Below are 5702 nucleotides of genomic sequence, written 5' to 3'. Positions count from 1 at the left end.
TCAACTCGATGACAGTGCATTTGGTTTGGTGTGGTATACTTATGTCAAGGAGCTCTGGTGACACAGTGGTTAAAATGCTCAGCTGCTAATAAAAAGGTCGGCAATTTGAACCCACCAGCTTCTCCACTGAAGAAAGATGTGGCAGTTGACTTCTATAAAGAATACAGCTGTAGAAACCTTATGAGGGGGGTTTACTGTGTCCTATAAGGAGCTCTGGTAGCATAGTGGTTATGAATTGGGCTACGAACCAGAAGGTCAGCAGTTTGAAACTACCAGCGGTTCCACGGGATAAAGATGAGGCTATCTGCTCCCGTAAAGATTTACAGCCTCGGAAACCCTATACAGGGTCGCTATGGGTCGGAACCGACTCGATGGCACTTAACAACAATAATAGGAGCCCTTGTGTGGTGATGCAGGTTGATGCGCTGGACTGCAATGTAGATTTTAACCGCAAGGTCAGCAGTTCAAGCTCACCAGTCACTCCTTGGAAACCTTATACAGGGTCTCTATGACTCAGAACTGACTTGACAGTACTTAACAACAACAATAGGGTCACTAAAGGAGCTCTGGTAACGTAGTGATTACAAGTCGGGCTGTGAACCTCAAGGTCGGTCATCAGTTTGAAACTACCAACGGTTCTGTGGGGGAATGATGAGCCTTTCTGCTCCTGTAAGGATTTACAGCCCCGGAGCCCCTATCCAAGATCACTATGAGTCGGAACCAACTCCACAGCACATCACCACCACCCTAGGGTCACTATGAGTCACAATGTACTGGATGGAAACGGGTTGTTGGTTTTGTTTGTGGGTTTCTTTGGTGCTTATATCAGCACCTGACGTGTAAGGTGGTTGTCGTTAAGTGCCATGGAATCAGTTCTGACTCATAGTGACCGTGCCTAATAAATGTTTGCTATTCTGAGCAAGTTCAATAGCATGTATGAAGATTCAGACATGTAAACATGTGAATGTCATCAGCGCTGTCTGCCTGTTCTTTTTTACATGCCCACCCCTTCCTTCCCCAACTAGATTGAAAAGGGCTGAGGCAGAGCCCACATTAGTCTTTTCTTTATTTAGCTTCTTTCTTCCTCACTTCCCGCCAGTAGGAGTCTAGTATTTTTCTGAACATTGAACAGATTTGTGGGCTGCCATTTTTCATTTCGATGACCTGGTTATAAGTGTTTTTCTCAATCATATTCAATGATGAACACCTTTATTTCCCTAAGTAACATACCTTGCATTGCATAATGAAATCTACATTCAAGGCTCTTACTCATTCAATTGTCCAAGCCTTTATTCAGATTCAATTTTACATTTCAGTAGGCTCCCAGGAACAACTAACTGCGCTTTCCTTCTCTGGGAGATAGTGTAATGTGCAGCTGCCCCCCATGAACACAGAGTAAGTCCGTTAGTGGTGAAAAGTGAGCACTAGAAATGCAGTGAGCTGGGTTCCATCCACATTTCTAACTTGCATGTACCCCAAGGAGTTCCGAAGAACTCAGGCATTTCCCCTGACTGCAGGTGGGTTTTCTTCTACCTCATCTTCTCTCAAATTAGTGTCATCAGGCAGGTTTCTAGTAGGAGATAAAAGAGCTGAAAACGCAGGCATCAGAGTAAATAACAACAAAGAGTGTCTCAGAGGGAAAGTGGAGATAGGATAAACTCTGTGGCTGCCTTTAAGCTGTGAACAGGCAGTACAGCAAACAGCTGGTACAGTCTCTCAGGAAACGTTGTCAGATGCCCATCCTTAAAAAATCTCTTTGATATCCCTTGCAAGTAAAGTTTTACTAAATGTAATACAGAAATGGCTGCAACCATACATTGACAGAGAACTTCCAGAAGTTCAAGCCAGATTCAGAAGAGGCTGTGGAACGAGGGATATCATTGCAGATGGCCGATGGATCTTGGCTGAAAGTAGAGAATATCAGAAAGACATTTACCTGTGCTTTATTGACTATGCAAAGGCTTTCGATTGTGTGGATCATGACAAGCTATGGACAACATTGCGAAGCATGAGCATTCCGGAACACTTAATTGTGCTCTTGAGGAATCTGTACCTTGACCAAGAGGCAGTTGTTTGAACTGAACATGGGAACACTGAATGTTTTAAAATTAAGAAAGGTGTGTGACAAGGTTGTATTCTTTCAGCATACTTACTCAACCTGTACGCTAAGCAAATAATCTGAGAAGCTGGGTTCTATGAAGAAAAACGTGGCATCAGGATTGGAGAAAGGCTCATTAACAACCTGTGATATGCAGATGATACAACCTTGCTTGGTGAAAGTGAAGAAGACTTAAAATCTTTACTGATGAAGATCAAAGAGCACAGCTTTCGGTATGGATTACAACTCAATGTAAAGAAAACAAAAATCCTTACCACTGGACCAATAAACAACATTCTTATCAACGGAGAAAAGATTGAAGTTGTCAAGGATTTCATTCTTCTTGGGTCAACTATAAACCCTCATGGAAGCAGCAGTCATGAAATCAAACAATGTATTGCATTAGGCAAATCTACTGCACAAGAACTTTTTTAAGTGTTGAAGAGCAAAGATGTCAGCTTGAGGACTAAGGTGCACCTGACCCAAGCCATGGTATTTTCAATAACCTCATATGCATGCGAAAGCTGGACAGTGAATAAGGAATACTGTAGAAGAATTGATGCTTTTGATGCTTGGTCCAGGTACAGATTCCTCATGAGCATAATGGTGTTGGAGGGGAATATTTAAAGTGCCATAGGCTGCCAAAAGAACCAACAGATCTCTGTTGGAAGATGTGCAGCCAGAGTGCTCCTTGGAGACCAGGTCAAACTTCATCTCTCATACTTCGGACATATTGTCAGGAGGATCAGTCGCTGGAGAAGGATATCATGTTTGGTAAGGTGGAGGGTCAGAGAAAAAGAGGAAGACCCCCAGCGAGATGGATTGGCAAAGTGGCAGCATCAATGGTCTCAAGTGTGGCAACAATTGTGAGGTTGGCCCAGGACCAGGCAGTGTTTTGTTCTGTTGTGCATAGGGTCACTATGAGTCGGTACCAACTTGATGGCACCTAACAACAACAACAATTGGTTCTTGTAGTAGTGTTTTGTAGTTTTCTTTGTAGTCTTTTGTTTCTCTGGTTAGATTTATTCCCAAGTATTTAATCTTTTGGGTGGTTATTGTAAATGGTATTATTTTCCTGATTTCCTTTGCAGAGATTTCTTTATGAGAGTAAAGGAGTGCAACCGGTTTTTGTTGTTGTTGTTGTTGTTGATCTTGTACCCTGCCACTTTGCCCAATCTATCGATGTGTTCCAATAATTTTCATGCTAAATCTTCAGGATTTTATAAGTATAGGATCATATCATCTGCAAATAGAGTTTTACTTCTTTGCCCATTTGTATGCCTTTAATTTCCCTTTCTTGCCTTATAGCTATGGCATAGTACTGAATAGGAATTGTGATAAAGGGCTTCCTTGTCTGGTTCCTGTTCACAAAGGGAATGGCTTCAGTTCTCACTGTTGAGAGTGAGATTGAATGTTGGATTTGTATTGTTGTTGTTAAGTGCCTTCGAGTCAGTTCTGACTCATAGCAACCCTGCATACAGTTTCCAAGAAGCAGCTAGTGGGTTTGAACTGCCAACATTGTGGTTTACAATCTAATGCTGATCCTACAGCACCACACCAGGATGTATACTCTTAATTATATTGTACAATTCCCTTTTATTCCTATTTTGTTTAATGTCTTTATCAGGAACAGGTGTTGGATTTTTTCAAGTGTCTTTTCTGCCTCAATTGATATGATCAGGTGATTTTTTTTCCTTTGTTTTATTTATGTGGTGGATTGCGTTGGTTGTTTTTCTAATATTGAACCATCCTTCTATACCTGGTATGAATCCCTCTTGGTTGTGATGTATAATTTTCTTTTGATATATTGTTGGATTCTGTTGGCTAGGATTATGCTGAGAATTTTTGCATCTATATTCATTGGTCTTAAATTTCCTTTGATCGTGATGTCTTTTCCTGGTTTTGGTATCAGAGTTATGCTTTTTCATAAAATGAATTCACAGGTTTTCCATCCTTTTCTGTCTTCTGGAATAGTTTGTGTAGAATTGGTGTCAGCTACTCCCTGAATGTTTGGTAGAATTCACCAGCAAATTTATCTAGGCCTGGGCTTTTTTTAGTTGGAAATTTTTTAATGACTTGATTGATTTCGTCCCTTGTTATAGGTCTATTCAAGCTTTTTTGCTTCAGTCTGTATTTGTTCAGATAGGTTGTGTGTTTCTAGAACTTCATCTATTTCTTCTAAATATTTGAATTTGTTAGAGTACAATTCTTCATAGAATTCTGTTATTATCCTTTTTATTTCTGTTGGTTTTGTTGTGACATAGCCCATCTTATTTCTTATTCTTGTTGTTTGTATCTTCTTCTTTCCTTTTATTAGATTTGCCAGTGGTTTCTCAATTTTATTAATTCTTTCAAAGAAACAACTTATTGTCTTGTTGATTCTTTCTATTGTTTTCTGTTTTCTATTTAATTATTTCTACTCTAATCTTCATTATTTCTTGTCTTCTGGTGACAGTAGGCTTACTTTGGTACTATTTTTTTCTAATTGCTAGAGATGTGGAGCTAAGGTGTTGATTTTTTTCCCTTCTTTCTGGATGTGTACATTTATTGCTATAAATTGCCTTCTGAGCATGCTTTTGCTGTATTTCAAAGGTTTTGGTATGTTGTGTTTTCATTCTTGTCTGTTAAAGGAATTTAAAATTTTCATTTTTTATTTACTTTATTACTCAGTAGCTTTGAAGCAAGGTGTAATTCAATGTCCATGCATTTGATTCCCCCCCGCTTAATCTTCCTATTGTTGATTTCTTTTATAGTGTTGTGATCTGAGAAGATGCTTTGTAGTATTTTGATGTTTTAAAATTTATTGAGGTTTGCTCTGTGGCCTAATATATGGTCTTTTCTGGAGAATGTTCCATATGCACTGGAAAATAATATCCATTGTGCCATTGTTAGGTTGCATGTCCTGTATGTGTCTATGAGGTTAAGTTGGTTGATTGTGTTATTTATTTCTTCTGTGTCTTTGTTGAGTTTCTTTGTTGTTCTGTCCTACATTGAAAGGGGTGTATTAAAATCTCGTACTATCATTATAGAGTTGTGTATTTCTTTCTTCAGTTCTATTACAGTTAGTTTTATGTTTTTGAGGCTACTTCATTGGTGTCATAGATATTTATTACAGTTTTATCTTCTTGTTCAATTGACTCCTTAATCATGATATAATATCCTTCTTTGTCTCTTAAATGCAGGTTTTTACCTTAAAGCCTATTATTCTATCAGAAATCAAAATTGCCCATTCTTGCATTTTGTGATAAGTTTGACTGTACCAACCAGTATCAGCTCTTCAATGTCTGCACACCAACCCACACACTCAGTTACTGGTATGGAGGGACATCTGCACTCCACACAGGCCATCCACATAAAGGCTGAGGTGGCTCTTTATAAACTGTGCCAGGTTGAGGAGAGGAAGAAAAATCCAATTTCACAAATACTTCTCTCCAGTAGAATTATTCAAGTGTTTGTTTGCGTTTTGCTTTCTTGAACATACTTGGTCTGCCACCAAATGTCACTTGGAAAATGAAAGGCCCATAAGGGCAATGTTGTTACTATTTTTTTAATTGGTTGTTGTTGTTGAGACTATACACAGAAAGCATAGGCCAGCTTATCAGTT

The sequence above is a fragment of the Chrysochloris asiatica genome, unplaced genomic scaffold, assembly GCF_000296735.1.
Source record: "Chrysochloris asiatica unplaced genomic scaffold, ChrAsi1.0 scaffold00018, whole genome shotgun sequence".
Classification (NCBI taxonomy): Eukaryota; Metazoa; Chordata; class Mammalia; order Afrosoricida; family Chrysochloridae; genus Chrysochloris; species Chrysochloris asiatica.
Note: the sequence above shows the minus strand (reverse complement) of the source record.